Source organism: Temnothorax longispinosus, chromosome 7, assembly GCF_030848805.1.
Source record: "Temnothorax longispinosus isolate EJ_2023e chromosome 7, Tlon_JGU_v1, whole genome shotgun sequence".
Taxonomy (NCBI): domain Eukaryota; kingdom Metazoa; phylum Arthropoda; class Insecta; order Hymenoptera; family Formicidae; genus Temnothorax; species Temnothorax longispinosus.
In genome coordinates this window covers 14,037,072-14,057,812 of record NC_092364.1, presented here as the reverse complement: position 1 = coordinate 14,057,812, position 20,741 = coordinate 14,037,072, and the positions used below count along the sequence as shown (strand labels likewise).

Sequence of the window (20,741 nt, the reverse complement as noted above, 5' to 3'; positions counted from 1 at the left end):
ACCCACGCCGATCTATAATCGCCGGATGCGACCATTTTTTTTCTTTTCGATTAATCGTCGCTGCTCCTTGCTCGCGCAAGGCTGTAATTGGACCGGATCGTAGTCACAAAGTCGATAACCCGGCGTAATTGAATCCGTAAGCAGTCTGTCGATCAGAGGCGCTCTAGTAAAACGATTTCGCTTCGGCAAAAAGTGCGTCAATGCGCCGTTCTCGCGCACAAAGGAAAGATTAAAGGGTTCTATGCGAACGTTCAACAATTTCACATAATCATACGCATCAGCCCCGTCACAGATTTTTTTTCTACGAAAATGTATAATGATAGAGAGGTAAAAGAGGATATACTCATCTATCCTCTACTTTGCATTATCCATAGTATTACTTAGCTCGCAATTAAACTTTGGAGTAAATATACCTTGCCACTTCCTTCATCGGTTTAATGAAATATTTCACTCTCATTCTCGTTTAGTTATGAGTGACAACAGCGTCGTCAACTAACCGCAGATCGGTACACAAATTTGGCAAATTTGCTCATAGCTAGAAGCGCTCAAATGCTTTTAGCTATGCGCGACAAACGGAGCTAGGACGCGATCTCATTTGGAATAATTTCCGCATAATCATGCGTGTACAGGGTGTATCAAGACGATACAGAGCGGTACGGCGGGTTGCCCATTCGAGCAGGCGCGCATGGTCGTTCACAATTGCGTTGACTTCGGTGCATCACCTATAATCACTCGCATATCTTTTTTACAATAAAATGGACTTTGTAGCGCCCGAAGTTGCAATACAATTGTGACGGATTTCCGTAGCAGTAACGTTAAAACAGAAGTCGAGATGACAATATAGGTTATGAAATAAATTTTATTAAGAAACGAAAGACATTTTCTCTCTTACGAAAAAAGCTCGTACCATAGTCCATCATAATCATTATATATTATAATTTTATTACTTAAATTATTTTTTGCACACAATGTTTATGCACAGGACAAAAGTCAGCAATTAGTATATGTGTGCAAATTTAAATTATAAGTCGGCGAATAAATTTCATTCAATGTAAGTTTAAATAATGGCAGAAATCACCATTAACAAATCTTACAATATTCATTTTGTTTAATTAATAAATAATTTATCATTAAATTGATAATCAATTTAATATATCAATAATAATGAGCATTATATAATTTTTTATATAAATGATGCTGCTGCATCTTAAAAATCTTAATCTTAATCTCATAAACAAGAGGTTTATTAGTATAAAATATGATACATTTTAAATATGATGCTAATAAATAGTTTATATAAGCAAATTATCATAATATTTAATGAATACTTTTTAGTAATAAATTCCTTGTAGATTTAAATGAGATTCAGTAGCATTATTTACATAAAGATGCTTATTAGCATCAGTATATTGAATTAATTATTAATGTTAATGATGAAATATTAATAATCTGAAATAAATGTTGTTAGACATAAGATCCGCTGATAATCGTTTTTATCGTTATAAATAACGATGGAAACGGTTATCAACGGATCTCGTGCCTAATAACACTTATTTCAGATTATTAATATATAGATATAATATATATATATTGTCACGTCTTTTTCACTCCCGGAGCGGTCCGGGCCGTGTGACGGATCAAAAGGAGAAGGAGAGAAGGATGATAGGCCTCTCCGGCAGTTCTCTCGCACCCCCGACACTCCATTAACCGAATTTTATTGTTGGGCGCCTGACGCGTGAATTCGCGTCCGCGAAATCGCGAGAAACTAAAGAGAGAGACGCAAGGCGAAATAAGTCGGTGTGCGAGGAATCGGCTAGCTCGACCTAATAGCAGAACGCGCCCTCAGAAAAGATTTTTAATAACGAGACAAAAAATATTCTTGACATGTTTAATCTTATCACAACCTGAAGTAGTATAAAAATAAAACAATATTGAGATTAAATCAATAATTCCTATTCTCTTCTCTCAAATAAAATAAGATTGACTTAATATCTTGAGACAAGAATATATAAATTTAAGCTTATACATTCTTGCGTTTAGACTAATCTTCACGCGACGTTATAAGTTATAATGTCGCGGAATAAAACGGCTTCCTATCAAATACGTTTTGTATAATCATAAGTCTAAAATCATAAATCATAAAAATAATCGAAAATCATACGTTTTGTATAAAAACGTAATAATAAAATGTTACAAAATAATAGCTGTTTTTGTTCATAAATACCTTTATTTTGTTCTATCACAAAAAGGATCTTGAAAAAATAATATAATAGATTCCTAACAATCTACAAATTCTCTTTTTGCAAGAATAGAATAAGATTTTTTTTCAGATTCGTCTATTATTGAATCAAGAATATTATAGGATTGTCACACAGTTCTATCTGCATCTTTCTGAGAAAGTTAGAGATATAGTATCAATAGATATATTTATTAGTTAGTAACTAAGAATTTTCTATTGAAAACACAATATTTTGTCTTAAATAGAAAATTTCTTAAGTTTTAATGAAATATATTCGTGATACTATCTCTCTAACTTTCTCAGAAAGATGCAGATAGAACTTTGTGACAATCCTATAATATTCTTGATTCAATAATAGACGAATCTGAAAAAAAATCTTATTCTATTCTTGCAAAAAGAGAATTTGTAGATTGTTAGGAATCTATTATATTATTTTTTCAAATCCTTTTGTGATAGAACAAAATAAAGGTATTTATGAACAAAAACAGCTATTATTTTGTAACATTTTATTATTACGTTTTTATACAAAACGTATGATTTTCGATTATTTTTATAATTTATGATTTTAGACTTATGATCATACAAAACGTATTTGATAGGAAGCCGTTTTATTCCGCGACATTATAACTTATAACGTCGCGTGAAGATTAGTCTAAACGCAAGAATGTATAAGCTTAAATTTATATATTCTTGTCTCAAGATATTAAGTCAATCTTATTTTATTGAGAGAAGAGAATAGGAATTATTGATTTAATCTCAATATTGTTTTATTTTTATACTACTTCAGGTTGTGATAAGATAAAACATGTCAAGAATATTTTTTGTCTCGTTATTAAAAATCTTTTCTGAGGGCGCGTTCTGCTATTAGGTCGAGCTAGCCGATTCCTCGCACACCGACTTATTTCGCCTTGCGTCTCTCTCTTTAGTTTCTCGCGATTTCGCGGACGCGAATTCACGCGTCAGGCGCCCAACAATAAAATTCGGTTAATGGAGTGTCGGGGGTGCGAGAGAACTGCCGGAGAGGCCTATCATCCTTCTCTCCTTCTCCTTTTGATCCGTCACACGGCCCGGACCGCTCCGGGAGTGAAAAAGACGTGACAATATATATATATTATATCTATATATTAATAATCTGAAATAAGTGTTATTAGGCACGAGATCCGTTGATAACCGTTTCCATCGTTATTTATAACGATAAAAACGATTATCAGCGGATCTTATGTCTAACAACATTTATTTCAGATTATTAATATTTCATCATTAACATTAATAATTAATTCAATATACTGATGCTAATAAGCATCTTTATGTAAATAATGCTACTGAATCTCATTTAAATCTACAAGGAATTTATTACTAAAAAGTATTCATTAAATATTATGATAATTTGCTTATATAAACTATTTATTAGCATCATATTTAAAATGTATCATATTTTATACTAATAAACCTCTTGTTTATGAGATTAAGATTAAGATTTTTAAGATGCAGCAGCATCATTTATATAAAAAATTATATAATGCTCATTATTATTGATATATTAAATTGATTATCAATTTAATGATAAATTATTTATTAATTAAACAAAATGAATATTGTAAGATTTGTTAATGGTGATTTCTGCCATTATTTAAACTTACATTGAATGAAATTTATTCGCCGACTTATAATTTAAATTTGCACACATATACTAATTGCTGACTTTTGTCCTGTGCATAAACATTGTGTGCAAAAAATAATTTAAGTAATAAAATTATAATATAATGATTATGATGGACTATGGTACGAGCTTTTTTCGTAAGAGAGAAAATGTCTTTCGTTTTCTTAATAAAATTTATTTCATAACCTATATTGTCATCTCGACTTCTGTTTTAACGTTACTGCTACGGAAATCCGTCACAATTGTATTGCAACTTCGGGCGCTACAAAGTCCATTTTATTGTAAAAAAGATATGCGAGTGATTATAGGTGATGCACCGAAGTCAACGCAATTGTGAACGACCATGCGCGCCTGCTCGAATGGGCAACCCGCCGTACCGCTCTGTATCGTCTTGATACACCCTGTACGTCACTCCGGAAATTTCTCTCTGTACGGCGCATAATGCGGGACAAACGCACGCAGACACAGTGTGACTCGACTGATTGTGGGGCGCGAGGCGATCTCGCGACGTAATAAAACTGTCCTACGAAACGACGATTTGACCGCGATCCCCCTGAGCGGATTCTCAGGGAAAAAAGGGTCTGTCACACCGTCGCTTTCTCGCCCGCTCTCTTTTGCTGTCTTCCCTTTCGACGATGAATGCAGGAGAGGCGAATGAAAACGTTCGCCGGGACAGAATAATTCATTGTCCTACTAAAACCGGTGATGCTTCACGCTTGTTTGGGGAACGGATTCACCTTGTTTGGGCTACCGCGATCCTCGATGGAGACAGAGCGAAGTGTTTTAGTGATCCTAGAGATTCTACCTTCAGATTTGTTTTATGTTCCTCAAATACATTCCGAAAAAGGGTTATTTCCCTACCGAAGAGTTACGCTATTTCACTATTATTATACTATATTATTGTTATATACGCAAAAGTAAAAAAAAATCCATTTTTAATATACCAGAATATACCTACAATAAGTGTATTTTGTAGGCGAGCAAAGATAAAGGAATAAAATGCTTTTATACAGATGAATTTCATATGTGATCTCACATTGACATCTGTCAGAGAATTATTCATTCTGCGGTCAGTTTCGGTCACTCCGCGTATGAAAAACAAGCCATCAGATCCTGCTGCGATCGAAAGGGTCAGTTGGAAATAAAAAATGAAGCTATAAGGACTGAGCATATAGATATATGGGAAAAGTTGACAATGGATGATGTGCCGGGTAAAAGGGAATACGAGAGTGAAATGGAATACATAATGAAGGGAGGCTTCTTGCGTCCACGTGATAGCAGCGTCCACCAAGAAGGTTGGCTACCGCCTATCTGCTCCTACCTACTCCCTATCAGTAACCCTGGTCCCCGTAGTCTTCTCTCTCGCTTTGTCTAAAAATCTTCCCTTTCTGTTCATCTGTCCACCTCTGTGCGTCCATCCTCTCGCGTCTCCGCTCCCTCGGACCTTTGGACCCCACGCGACACGCGTTGTATGTCCGGCTCGGTCCGGCTCGTCTCTTTACTCTCGCTTTTTTGTATGCCCGATGAGCGGCACACGTGGGCAGCTGGCGGGAAAGATACAGAGAGGGGGAGAGAAGTCCTCAAAAGACACAAAGGACGTCCGCATGCATTAAAGGGTAATGATGCCTCCGTGATGGTGGTGATGGTGATGGTGGCGGTGGTTTGGGTTGTGGTAGCCGATTCCCCGTTTGACGTTTGAAAATTCGTCCTGCCACGCGACGCCGCCGTCGCCGCTGCCGCTGCTGACGTTCTCCGTGGAATGAGGTATAATGTTTTACCCATGGCGGCGTTTAGGAACAACGCCGGACGGACTTGCATGCTAATTTCGCGCAGACGGTATAAGCCGGAGAGAGACTTTTCCTTCCCTTCCGGTGCCGTGAACGTGTCGAGGCAAAAGTATACGCTTTATCTATTATTCCGTGGATAAATTTGAGGGACGAGAACGCGTACCCGCTTTTCTGTGCTTCTCACGAAAGAGGGGGGTTTCAAGTTTCTTGAGACTTTTAAATTGGATATTCAGTATTCCGTGCCGACGGCCACCGACGAGTCGTAATAGCGTTAATCCGGTATATACTGTAAACGATTGTCGACTTAATTTACGTTTAATTAAATCGTCGCCGCTTTTGGCGAAGTTTTATTTTGGAATATAAATTTGGATTAAATTAAAGTTGGCGTCAAATTGAGAGAAACTTACGAGTCGTCAGACGATGCAAGCTTTAAAAATCTTAATGTATGTGTATGTGTGTGCGTGCGTGTATTTAAATATGCTGCACATATCCTAGGAGTAATTAAATTAATTTATATTTAATTAAATTATCATTTTCTTTTAATAGGATATGTGACCGTAAAACTTTGGTTCAATTAAATTGCGAAAGTGTCGTCTGATTAAAGGTTTCAACGGAATCGAGAGAACGGTTATTCACTGAAAGTAAATTAAAGGAACACGAAATTATTGATATTAATTGGCATTACGAGCGCGAAACCGCTTTTTAAGGTCACTTGAAAGCGAGATAAAGATTTTACTTCCTGTCGGTTAAGTTTCATTTGGTTTAATACGCGTTATAGTGTTCCGATATAAAAAATAAAATATAAATAAATATGGCAAATAATCTCTTTTTAATAAGATTTTATCAAGAAATTTTACTGCATTATGCAGCTGTATTTTATTAGAATGTCTTATTTAATACATGCCATAAACACGGATGCTAAAACAATGAATGTAGTTATTTAGATATACAAGAGAACATCCTCATATAAACGCCATCTAATGACAATATCAAAGCGTAATAATAGGCGTTTAAATAATAGCAGTGAATATCCCGAAAGTACCATATGCACAAAGTGTTTTTAAAAGCATCTCGAGAACGTCGCGTGGTCATCAAAGAATTTCATAGCGCGCACTAAGGTACGGCTGTACGCGAAATTGATTGCAGCTTGTGGGTAACGTTTAGAGCTTCGTGTCGAGGCGACCGGCTCTATAAAATCGCCACGGCGGAAATTATAACTCGGATACCGCGGCGGACCGCGTAAAACGTCGCCTTTTACGAAATAATTTACCGGCTGGACTCGTTAGCGTAGCATTCAGAGTGAGACGCAAAGGAGAGGACCTTGTTAGGCCACGCGTGCACTCCGGGTTCGGTCGTGCCACCGATTTTTCGGTGAGAAAGAAAGCGTTTACTGCACCGCGCCTCGCCCCCTCCTCCTCTCTCACCGACACTCGTTTGATGACCTACAATTTGCATAAAGTCGTCGCGCGTTACGGCCAAAACGGTCACGCGAATTGTCAGGTTCAGGAAACTTTAATAAGTTTCGACGCAATGGCATATATACTTTTCGTTTTATTTGATATTCACGCCTTGTAATTTCAAGAATATTACTCTTACAATGATTAGCATATCCCGGGATAGCGGGTATCGTTAAATATTCGCGCGTAATACCGGTTGCACTGAGAATTTCATTTCCAGAATTTCCAAGCAAATTTGATATGCCGTCAAAGAAGCCAAATCAAATCTCAAAGAGCATCTTTTAAAATTAAAGTGCTGTTTTTCGAAGCATAAAGTATTTCATATCGCGTGATTTTCTGCGTGACACATGGTTGATGATTTTTAATTAGTGCATGTAAGTAGCCAACTAATAATGTCCGAATTCTTGTACAAATTATAGTATATTCAAGAAACAAGTAAATTCGACGATATTTACCATAAATATAGTAAATATATGTGAAAGCTATTACATATTTTTTAAAATAGATAGTAGGTACATATATTACTTAATTTAATATTATGTCTTCATAATCTATTTGTTTTAGAGCGTAAAATAACAGACACTAATACAAAAGCAAACACAGATACTAATGCAAAAGTAAAAAGAATAAATTTAAAAAATAAACCACTCTATGAGACTTTAATTTCAAATTTTTACAAAGACTCCAAATTCGTAATATCAGCAAAACTAAAAGTTTTTCACAATTTTGAAAACGATTATGGTTTATAGTGCTAATGTCGTTGCGAGATGCAACATTCGCTACTGTTTACGGCTTCTAATTCGAAGTCACGACATGCTAATTAATTTAGCCCTTGAAGTTTTCTCGTTAGGAAAAGTCTCATGTTAGTTGCGTCGTTTACGAAATACATATAGCTCTACATTTTCAAACGATTAACCCAAAAGTACTTAGGCTTATTGAGTGGGAATAATCTCATGTTCTGCAATTTTGCAACTAAAAAGCAAAAATTAAGATTGTTTTTCGCTAATAATACAAAAGGTTATTATAATTAAAGTTCATAAATTTCTTTACAAATTTAATTAAATTTTAATTAAATTTTTTAAATGTTCAAGAATAATAATAAAGTTAAAAACTATGTGCAATTAATCAACGGTTTCAAGATGTTCAAGATATAGAAGAGGTGCTAGAAACCAGGATAAAATCGTCGAAACGGAAGTAGCTCCAAAGTATAACAGACTTGGCCTTCCGCGGCTCCGAATGTTCTTTATGCTAGCACGAAGGGATGAAAGAGAAAGATATAAAGACTCGAAATATATGGTCGTATACCACGAAGTTTTGAAGTGCATCTACTGTTTCAGCGGATGAATCCGCGTCGTCCGTTTTCCGCGGGTCATTCGCAGAGAAGAATTTCAATTTCGCTTCTCCGCTGACTTTTCATGGCGGCCAGAAAGAAAGTCGGGATGAGGAAAGGAGGTAGTCGCGGCACTGAAACGCGGAGACGCAGAATCATGGATAAACGATCGAGATAACGGACTTTATGGTTCTACGGGATTACGGATCCCACGGCCGTTGCATAAATTCCATCGCGCGTATAATGTAAAGCTAATACGCCGGTTCTTCAAGACCTCACGATGGTTGGGACGGGGGAGGAGAAGGGGGAGAGGGGTAGCAGTGAGTAAAAAGGGGAGCGTACAGGTACGGTTGGCGGTTGGAGACAGAGCGACGGGAATAAAGGGATAAAGAACAGAAAGGCGTACGAAAAGAACGGAGGGCAAAGCAGAAGGAAGACTACCGGGGAACGCCTGGGAATAGTAAATTTCCGCTGCATCGTGGCGTCGTTATTAGCATACAAGTATTTAGAATGAATTATGGGCCAGGCGGTTTATTCCCGAGGGTGGATATATTCGGTACAGGCACTCCGTGCGTTCTTCCTACGTCAGGTGTATCCCTTAGGAGGTAACATTATGTTGTCTTGCATATTTCATCCTTTCACTCTCTCGATCTCCTGACGCGTTTCATGAAAAGGAGCAGAGAGAAAGAGAAAGAGAAAGAGAGAGGAAGCGAGCACGCGTGGGCACTTAAAACCGCGACATTATGCGCGCGAAAGGTGCAACGTGAGCCGCCGCTGCCGAGAAGGTCGAGGAGGTGCACGGCCTCCTGCTCCTCCTCCTTCACCCGTGACGTTCTACCTGCGTTCTAAGTCGCTCGAATTTATGATCGGTTTACCGAGGCCGGAGGATCGATTTTGCGGCTCATATGCGAGGGCCGACCGCCGTTACGTTAAGCATTAAAACGTAACAACGTCCGCGCGGCGATCGTTAAAACCTGACCCGACAAATGACCCAGGTCGCAAAATCGCCCCTTTATCGTTGCGCCCGCGTTCTGACAATCCAGAGTCCGGCGATTAAACCACTTTTGCGCTCGTTCCCGCAGTCGAATCCGGCGCGTTCCGACTTTATTAAATACGAATATCATTCTCAGATGTCGTCTGGATGCCGAGGGATATCGTGGACCGAGAGATTATTCTCGAGCGGTTCTAACGAGTGCGATCGTTGATTCAGCTAGAAAATGCGCCGCTAAACCAGTTTGCGTTTAACAGAAAAATCGTATAATTATATACGAAGTATGTGTGTTATATGAGACATAATTAAACATCTATCAAATCATAGAGAGTCAGCATTTTATAGACAACCCATGAATTATTCTTCGTTCTTAATTAACTTCTTGCACGGATGTTTTATTGGAAAACTACAAAAACATCGCCTGAGCGGTTTCTTTCTTTTCTACAGCGCTTCCTCTCCTTATGTTTTTCCTTTCTGTAGTTCTTTCTATTTTGGCGTCTTCTTTTTTTGTGAAACTACAGAGGAAAAGTCCAGCTATACACAGTCACGCGGCGGCAATTAGAAAGCCATTATCTCGCGGCCGTGCGCGTTCAGCCATCGTGCAACAAGCGTGCGTAAGGGATGGAAGAAGAGTGGTGGATTCCCACGGAGTTAGTACACCTTCTGCGTCCGGGGGTAGATGAATGTCCGGCAATCAGGTGCAGGGACCCCCGACTGCCTCTAAATCTACCCGCCCGCGCCGGCAGCTGGCTGATACGTTCTCGTTGACGCGGAGCCATCATCGTGCCTATGGCCCACCCGCTGTTTCGTTTTCGTGTTTGGACACCGACGGGGAGCCCGAGAGAAGCCACATTCGAAACGCCGAGAATCTCTTTAAAACGGAAGGACCATTTTCTCTTTTAACGGAGGAATTTTTTTCGAAATCGACCGTGAACGACGCGCGCCACGTTCCGAGCGAAGCGGTGCGTGCAAAATGGTCGCTAGCGTGGATTTAACGGTTACGATCACATAAATTTAAGGACCTTTATGTTTCAACTTTCAGTTTGGTCAGTTATGCGAAGAAAATAGAAAAATATTTCATTTGTCGACGCCTTAACCACTAAGTATGTTTTTAAAGGAGAACCTTTTTCCAATTTACTTTGAAATACTTTCGCTTAGCTGCACACGCTAGTGATTGACAGTTGTGGTTGACAGTAGTGGTTGACAACTTGTATTATTTCGTCTAGATCTTTTCAATATGATTGGCGTATATCATAAAATTTATACACGCGATCATTATTTATAACATAATAAACGGCGCAAATGCATAACGTAGGAAATTTCAATTAAATAGATACCCAGAGTGACGATAGAGATTTACAATGATGACGGTGTGTCATCGCGATTCCGCAGCGATACCCGCAGCAGCAGCGGGCGATTCTGAAAATGATAACACCGGAAATTCATAGCGGCGGCTGCATACGCGCGGTTCACTCAGCCGCGTTAAATTCGGCCATAATGATTCGACGATCGTGCACGTTCATTTCCGAGAAGTTAATATTCAAAATGAACATTAACAGGACGCACGCTACCGTTAATCTCCAATGGCATGTGGGACCGCTCACGGTGCGCCGGAGGTCGCTTTACTGCATTCGCGTTAATTATGCAAATGAATAATTAGCATTTCGATTATTTCGGCAACGTCACTGTCTACGTCGCGGAAAATTTATCGCGCAGATATTAATTTATCGTTTTTCTCTCGCGCGCCCCCGAGCCGATGGAATTTATCATTATACCGTTCGCGATAATGCGCGAGATGGAACGATCCACGTCGGGTGATAAAGTATCGATCGTCAAGCCGTCGTCGCGCGCGCAGATTAATAACAACTAGATAATAATTTATGGCCGGTTCGTCAGCAGTCAATCCCGCTGCGAAGTCGTCAAAGGAGCTGTCGTAAAATTTCGCGAGGCTCTTGTCTCGTAATGAAGATATTATGAGCCGGGGTTAAAGATTGCGAAGACTGTCAAGCACGCCGTCGGGGATCTACATCGAGTAATCACGGACATAATGGAAAGAAGGAAATTGAAGGATTTTCGGCCTCGCAACTGGAGAACTTCGTGAGCTCCTCCCTCCCCCTCTCTCCCCGACGGAACGGAGAACACGGATCTACGAATATTAATCGTTCAAATTTACTGTAGAAAAGGCTGCTGCACGAATCGAAGAGTGATCAATGCGAACCGATTCGACCTGGCTGCAGAAATAAACTGTTAGCCCCTATGAATATATTCATATCCCTTCATCAATATTCAGAACCTACTTTCCTGACTGCGCTTAAATCCACTAAAATCGCGCGACATCGAACACGCTCGGCATTCGACGGGATGAGGCACGATCTTCGATTTCTCATAACGACAGTTTATGCCTTCTCAATTCTTGTTCCCATTCCTGAAAGCGTCGAGATATATGGGCGTAACCGTAATGACGATCTCTCTCTCTCTCTCTCTCTCTCTCTCTCTCTCTCTCTCTCTCTCATTCTGTTTGCTTTCCATAATTGAATATGAAATCTTGGCATAATGAATATACATATATTTTCATGAAGAAAATGGCCTACTCGGATCTCGTCCAAATGCATTGACGATGCCTAGGTGTAATTGGTAGTAAACACTCGTACAACTAATTTACTCCGAACTTGGCACCAGTTCGGTAGGAATCGAAATCGCATAGAAATGGAGGATCGGAGACTTCCTTGGACCATTTCCAATTCCGCCCGACTTCCTTCGCTCTCTTTCATCCGTCATTGCCTGTTGCGTTATTTTGCTACCTCGAAACTACGTGGATCCGGAACGTGAGCCGTATTTTGAGGGGCCGCGAGGATTAAAGAGTTCTTGGCGAACCAGTCCACGTCTCGATCCAGAGGATTTAAGGTCTCCAACAAATAGATCGCCGCGCTAATGGATGGGAGTTCCGATTCGATATTGCCTCTCCCTATCCCCGGGCGCGTTCTCCGAGCAGGAAATTAGCAAGTCTTAGGAGATCTCCTGTTAATCGTCGGGGTGATTTCTGCGGCGTCGCTTTCGGACAATTTGCCGCGACGAAATTTCATTTGTCCCCTTCCTTCTGCGTGCCAACAGTCGTCGACGAACCCTTCGAGGGCCCTCTCTCTCGCTAATCCACCTCATTCACTCTTTATCTTCTTCCATTTGATTCTGCCTCGCGTTCGCCTTTCGTCGGAAATGGAGCTTACAGAATTAATCGATGCTATCCTGACTCCTCGACTCGAAATGCATGGAATCCCTTCACGGCTTCATCGCGATCATTTTCAGAGTGAGGGACGAGGCGACAATGAATGACAACGAATGAAGAAGGAAATCAGATTCCGTCCGACGTTTCTCGGAGCCGGATTAGAAAAGAATAGACTTGTATGGACCTCTCTCTACAATTCCCGAGAGCATCTTAAGCGTATAGAAAAACTTGCCTGAATATTTTTCTAATTCCACCACAAGGCAAAAAGTAGAGGAAGGGATATTCCTTCTTTTACAAAAAATTACTAAGCACCATGTAAAATAATATTTGAACATTATTATTTGCAAATAATTTTTTATGAAGTATGCTTTTATCAGAATTATTGAAGTATGCAAGTTTGCAAAAGTGCAGATCGTTTGACGGATATGCGCTAATATACATTCCGGACAGTACAATTGAAACTGCTCTCCCGTCGGCAATTTATATTCTAATTTCCCGACGTAATTACAGATATCACGGCGAAATTACACGCTGGTATCGATAACACCCGCGCACCGCACCCTTTGACAATTTTGCAGCTGCGTTCGCGTGCTCCGTTCTCCAGTCCCGTTCGTCACTTGACGAGAGCGCGCGCGTAATTAAAAGGGGTTCGTTATGAGAGAAAAGGAGATATGCTCACCTTGTGCGTTAATGTATCATGTATATCCGCTCGGGATGCTCTATTAATCAGCGACCGTACGCGCGCACACACCAAAGAGCACCAAAGAAATCATCGATCACAACCGTGGTCTCTGTATAGATCCTACCTTCCTCTATATGTTCCTCACTTGATACAAATATTTTTTTAAAAAATTTTCACACGTACACCTCTCCCTCTCGGCAGGATGCTATTTACAAGCCTCTAAAGCTCACACAATCCTATATACGCTATGCGCGCTACATCGAGCTAATCCGTTTAGAAAAATGCAAAACTACCGGGGCGGGCACCTCGATATCGCGACGATATCGGCGTTATCACTGGCGTTATCGGCGGCCGCGTCTCTTCTCGCACTGGGTCCACGAGGTGCCCATTGAGGAAACGCGACGCGCGAAGGAACAACGTTACCAACCAACCGTCACGGCGCCACGGCACTAACTGACAGGCTGACGAGAAACTCCAGTTGGTCGACGGCGAGCTGGCCGAGGGGAGGGGAGGGTAACCCGCGCGGCTCTCGACCCTCTCTCACACGGTCGTGCGTCCTTGTCCGATCGCACGCGCTCGCTCCGTCTTACTTACGGTTTTCGCCCCCTGTCACCATCTAGTGGTAGATCGGCATACCCTCGCAAGCGCGCGCGCGCGCGAGCGCACCGATTCGCCACCCCCGGTGGTGGACATAAGGGAGGGAGCGAAACGAGCACGTGAGGCTGGTAAAGAGCGAGGGGCGGCGAACAGAGCGTGGGGGGGTCAGCGCCGAGGCCCGTATATGGGGGCGAGGTTGCAAAATATGTTGTAGAAATGGGGTGGCGGATGAATGCGGTCGCCTGTAGACTAGCGATTTTATTGATCTTTTTTCCACCCTTCAGACGCGCGTGTACGCGCGGCCCGCTTAATTAAGCGTCCGGACTCTAAGGTCGTGTACACCTTCGGCGAGGTATTTCGACTTTCGACCAGGGGGCGCCGGTTAATGAGATAACTTTTTTAGAACAATTTTTGTTGTGTATTTTGAGAATGATTGATATACGTATATAGCTTGACCACAAGCGATCGGCCAGGGCACCGGATAGCGTTTCGCTCGAACAATTGATAGAAAACGCATTCGATGCACGCACAGTTTTGTGCGCATCCGTTTGCAGGTGCCGCAATAAATTTTTCACGAATCAAGCAAATGTGAGCGATTAATTTTATTTAGTCCGCCTATTGTACGATAACGCGGAAAATATTGATGGCCAGCGTAAACATTAATCACTGTAATATTAAATCGATATAAATTGACGTAAATGACTGGTAGCATGGGTAGCGTAATGAAAACAGATGTATCGCCATCCGTTTTTTGACTGACGGAACATTATCGGTCGATCGTAAATTTTCGGACGTCATCATTCGTAATAATTTATTAGCACTACGGACGTGAAAACCCACAAGACCCGGCGCGAAATTGTGAGATATTGTGTCTTATCACTTTCTGGTTCCGCCTCGTTCGATCCCGAGGGCAAACCGGTAGGATTCGAATTAGTGTTTATGGCACCCGTGGGCGTACGACGAAATCTCTTTTTGCAGAACGATTGCAGTAGTCCTACAAGCGGCAAATGCCGGTGTCATCGTTTTTCCTAATACCATTTTCATAAAAATTGAAAATATCTGTTTAACTTTATTTTGCCGAAGAATTTTTACCGTTATGTATAAAAATATATAATATATACAAGTATTCACATATTTGTTATTATATAATGATTAATGAATTGTTGAATTGCGCTTGCAGAGAATGAAATTTAAATGCATTAGCATGCGTTATGACTGTCCGATATTTTCTGTCCTAATCGGAAAATCGGTCACGCCGTAAATCTTTAAATAAACACGATTAATTGTTCTCGACAAGTTTGCGTCCCCGGCGTTCACAGCCGCGGCGTAGCGAGCTTAAAATGGATTTACTCGATCCGAATGCATTAACGACAGGAGAGAAGTAGTTGCTACTCTCAAAGAGTCCTCCGGACTGGGAGCGAGTGCTAATTAGCGATTCGATCACGGAGCTTCCGGCGCCGGTAGACAACGTCGTCACCTCCACCGGATTCTCTTTGATCCTCTTCTATCTCCGTTTCGTTCTCTTATTCGCGTCTCCCTCTTTCGCCACCGTCACGTCTGTGGATATCACATATATGTATACGGCATACAGACGCCCTCGATGCAGCAAACTTTCGTAGCGTGCCAAAAAGCAACTTAACAAAAACATGCTCTCTTATTCTTGGGAAGCTTAAGATTTATATCGTAAAGCTAATATGATCGTATAACAATGCACGAAGCAGAATCTTCTTTCGACGATATTGTTTACTTTGAGGATTGTGAGGTTTTTTTTAAATAATGTGCATAATAAAATATTGTATTCAAAAGCTGTGTGTACGCAATTGATATTCTATATTTACCATAAAAATATTATTTGTGAAAATATAAGTAATAACACATATGTTTATAATTTACATCTTAGTTTTTTAATGTTCAGCGTGAATTATTATTGCGCTTCCTGATTCCGTAAGATTAAAGCGCAGCAAAACTAAATTACGATTAAGCCAACAAATAAACTGCCGTTGAGTAATTATATCCCAGGATCAGGAAATGCGGTGCGAAAGTCAATAAATACGAAATACGTGGAACGGTGGATGAAAAAGTAAAGGATTATGCGGCTTGATCACCGGCGTTTCGTCTTTACCACCAGGTCTCCCCCTTAACATCGCCGCATCTCGAATCTCATCGTCTGCCTACTCGCCCTTCCACGGACCAATCCCCGAGTCCATGTACGCAAAAGGGGGAGGACATACGCCCGCAGACAAGAGATCTAATATACCCGTCGGTTACATTAGCCGGATTTAATTTAAGCTCCGACCCCACTACGTAAGCGTGCCGCTTATGCTCTCTGCCTACCGCGAGTGAGAACAAACGTTAGCCCGAGGAGAAGGAAGCCCTTCGAGACGAGCATAAGCTTGCGGAAGGTAAAAGAGAGACGGATAAAAGATAGAGGGGTATGTGTGCCGGTAGCGAGAGACGCGCCGTTTATTGTAATTGCGCTGTCGCGCGCGAGCAAAACGCCGCTTTCCACGGCCAACTGAGTATTTGCTAATACTCGACCGTTTCAAGAGAGGGACAGCTTCATTAACGGCAAAAAATCGCCCCTCTTCCTCGCCTCTTCGTGCCTCGCTTTTTGTTCGCTCCGCGCGATGAACCCTGGTCAGCATCCGAAGCCTTTATTGGTTCATCTGCGTTCAAGTTTGAACACACTTGTGGAAGCTAATATATTATCGAAGATCGAAGGCACGCGCGATGCTATAAGCTTTCTCGAGACGAAGACAGCGACGGCTGACGTACGTACCCCTACGTACGGAGGAATGTCGAGATATTTCCTCTCGTGGGTTGCTGTTTGCCCGCCATTCGGTCGCCTTTCTTTTTCGTACGTCGGCAAATACGACAGCCTGAGAGGAAGTGAGACGGACGAGACTAAGCTCATATTTATTTATGAGAGAGGAAGTGGCGCACGGTTTGTCTGCCTGGCGTGGAAATATACATCCCTCGCCGCGCGTAGAGCGCGTAAGCGCAAAGGGGGAACGGGGGCCACCGAGGTGTTCGCGAAAAGTTGCGCGCCGTGTGGGTTCCTAGCGCCGCGGAAAACTTTCGACGCGCCCGCCCGAGCGAAATCGCACGTTTCATTGTTACTTTTGTACGTTTTTGAGCGACGATATGGTAGACGCTCAGCCGCCGTCGCCGCCGAATGTATGGCGCAAATAAAACTGCCACGTCGGGCGAAGTTACCGTAACCGTTTTTAGTGCTTTATGACATCCGTAAATCTTGGCTGCCGCAGGAAGAGGCCCGAATCCTTCCGAGGATACCGGACTATCTCTACCGAAAATTGACGAGGTCACTGTGTCGAGGAAACGTACTTCCTCGCGATCCGCGCTGAATAATCGCGCCGGACATCGGGGGGTCACGTGTGTGAACTTTCTTTAGATACGCGCGCAAAAAAGATCTATCGCCGAAACTTCCCACCGTGTCGTTATCACACGCGCGATGTTTTTCGATTGTGCTTTCTTCGCTTGTTATTTGTGAAATTGATTTTTTTTTCTTATTAGAAAAAACCAATTTTTTATGCCGCGATTATAATTCATGGATGTGTTGAAAGCATTTCTATAATGCATGCAAATTTGTGGTAAGAAACAAGATTAAGTTTTCTAAAATGCATTATCACTAGTCCTTTGTACGTGAGAAAAAGAAAAAGTTGGAAAGACAGAAGAAAGATTATTTCTCTCTCTTTTGGCGGTTCAAAAGTTAACACGTATGAAATACAGGATCTCGAGAATTTACGACATTTAAGTTCTTGGGTGTTCTGTTTCTGTAAGAATAAACCCAAATTATTGCGAAAATAACATATATCTTAACCCAAAATCTGCGGGAGGTAAAAATTGAAAAGACTGCAGTTACGTAAAGTTTCTGAGTCTTTTAATAATCGTCTCGCTAGGAGATCCCTTTGAATATCCTTTCAAAAGTTTTAAAAGGTTTTAGTCCTCCTGACCTAGGTTCACAAAAAAAAAAATATAGCAAAAGTTGGTCAGTAGGTCAGGCTAACGTTTCTCGTTACTTCTCATAATGTGTTGGACTACAATAGGACACCTTCGGAACTATTGTTTTACGAGTCGTAAATCTTCGCTAGGTACTGTATGGTAGAAGAAATAGGATTCTTCTCGCCACCAGCTGATTTCGGGATACGAAGAGAAGCCTTGAAAGAAGTCTTTTACGACCGAGTTCTTTTAAAAGGGTCACGATGTACGACGACGTACGAAAAATGGAGTTAACAAGAACGTCAAACTGTTTCATCCTTTTGTCACAGAGTGCGTACAAATACACAAAAAATAAAATAAATAGTCGCCCGGTTTTTTATAAACTTCCAATTATATTTTTTGTATGTAGTAATCTCTTAATCTAATCGCGTTATTAACTTTTCTATGAGAAGCTGTTTGTGTACTCGATATTTAACATCTTTTCTTTACGTATTACGTTAATTGAATTAATATAGATAGGTACTTATTGTTAAGGTAAAAGAGAAATATTGCAATTATTATTAACGATCATTTATCATTTTTGCGTACTTAATATCACTGTTTTAACAGTCAAAAGTATAAATTATAATAAATTAAATTACAAACTTTTGTCAGAAATAATCTACCCGAAATTTATTACAAAATTTATAGCCGGGCTATAAGTTAGTTTTAAGACAATCTCTCAGTATATATTCTCGCCAATTCATCGCAATGTAGCGGAAACTGAAATGTTGTAGGGCGTGATATAATAACCCCATATATATTCCGGAATTGTGCAAAGATAATAAGAAACACAGTTGTTATTTCGCGCGAGATAAATTCCCTTATTGATCAAAACTGCGCGTAGGCGATCGTACATCGTACGATGCAACGCGATATTCGAAAAACTATTATTGCGGGCTTTGGGATGTTTTCCGCGGCAACACTGAGAATCTGATTTCACCCGGAATCTCGAAGCGTGTTGTACGCAGCGTCTCGCGGTATACGCGTACAGAGACACGGTATACGAACGGAGATTTTATTGGAAAACGGAAATCCGCTCTCGCGTGGGTGCCGTCGGTTGAGGCACGAAATAAATTGCGCGCCTTACGGAGGAGCCGATCGACGGAGAGACTCCTCCTCGAAAGAATTTTTTTATGAAACTTGGCGCTCGCCGGTAATAAACGGAACGTGTGCGCGTGACAAAGAGCGCGCGTTTATTGCTAAATCGCGTTACTCGTTAAGCGGCCTTCTCGTACGCCGCGTAGCATTTCGCTTTATTTCCTATGCAAACGAGCCTCGCGGCGTCGGACGGGTATAATCGAACGTTGAAATATGGTTAATCTACGAGAGGCTATGGTAATCCCAGGGTATCAGCCTGCTAATTCGAAGTTCATATTTCTATATCGAGATATGAAATATGGAGTAGCAAAAACTCTCGATTTGATAGGGAAAATATAATCTGACAATAATAGCATAAAAGATATACTTGATGTGCGACAAGAAGCCAAAATTACACGCAAAATTACACGAACAGGTAAACACAACGGTGATCTTAGCGATGTTGTTATATGTTTAATCTACGCACACGCAACTACTATAATAAGGAATTCATTCAGCGTGTATACATTGCGATTCGGACGACGTAGAATTCATACGTCGCAGGGTAGTAGGCAGGTAGTTTAGGCGATATGCAAATTATTTCTAAAGTAGGCGCTTCAAATTCACAATATAATTACATTCCAAGCGTATATTCACGATATTACTCGACTGTAACATTGAGTCACGCTGTAGTTTCCTCGTTCTCTAGTCTAGACAATGAGATACAGCATTCTCAATTCACATGCGCGATTCTTCGTAATTCTTTTTGTAGTATGTTTAGCGAAATCAAGACGATAATTTTTAGATAGATCCGCTATCGAAAGAAAACAGACATGATATGTTTACAATAAATGCAATATTTTTTCCTCGCGTTATTATAACAGATGCAATGCTCGGAGATGGGGGTTCCAATAAAGATTTTCAAGAAGTGATTATATTCTTCTCTATATACTTTACTGTGATAGATTTAAAAATTTATATTTCTGGGTAGAATAAATTTAAAAGAGAACCGGATACTTACATCGAACCACAAACATTTTTCAAGCACACCTAAATGTAATAAAATATAACTACGTAGCTCGGCACTAACTCACCGCAACAGCTTTCACCCAGATGAATTCCGACGCCAATACGCTTCATTCCGTGCCCGACCATTCCATTCAACCCTCCAGGCGCTCTTCCTCATATTGACTTCGTAACCCGTATTCAGCCGGCCATAATTTTCGTGAACCCTGACCAAAATCCTGACAGCCTATCATCGTTACCGTTCCGCGAGGATTGCGGCCGCAGTTTCGTAACTGATCGAGAGGCGATCGAAAACTCGGTCCGGTGCCCAGATTCTCGCGCGGTACTGTGAATCGCGAAACGATCGCGGCGACGACCGATAAACACACGGCCCGTAACGGATTCACGACCGTATGTGCGAGGCTACACGCACCGACGCGCACCCCGCGTCAGAAACAGTGGTCCACTTAGAACTTCGTGACGTTCCCTCTCGGTAGTACCCCGAAACGAGACGAATCGGGATCCAGACAATAACGTTGCACTTTCGACATGAGCGAGCGCGCGCGCGCCGACGCCACAGCGAAGACTTCGTCCTATACCCTATACCGCGCGCACGTGCGTGCCAATCCATTATCCGAATTGGCTTATTGAAATTTCTCGGCACTGACGGGGAACGGATGGATATTCATTC

At 41.3% G+C, this 20,741-nt stretch overlaps 1 protein-coding gene across 2 annotated transcripts in view; it reads right to left on the bottom strand.

Moving 5' to 3' along the window:
- The window catches only part of LOC139816838 (discoidin domain-containing receptor 2), a 149,226-nt gene extending 135,393 nt beyond the window's left edge, over positions 1–13,833 (bottom strand). Inside the window, exons 1-2 of one of the 2 annotated variants that reach the window (XM_071784604.1) lie at positions 13,675–13,833; positions 13,367–13,513 (exon numbers count right to left, since the gene is read on the bottom strand). The gene's annotated coding sequence lies outside the window, so the exon portion shown is untranslated. Of the gene's footprint in view, positions 1–13,366 lie in introns of both variants that reach the window. The other variant, XM_071784607.1, reaches the window with a different exon arrangement.
- Positions 13,834–20,741: the final 6,908 nt, after the last annotated feature.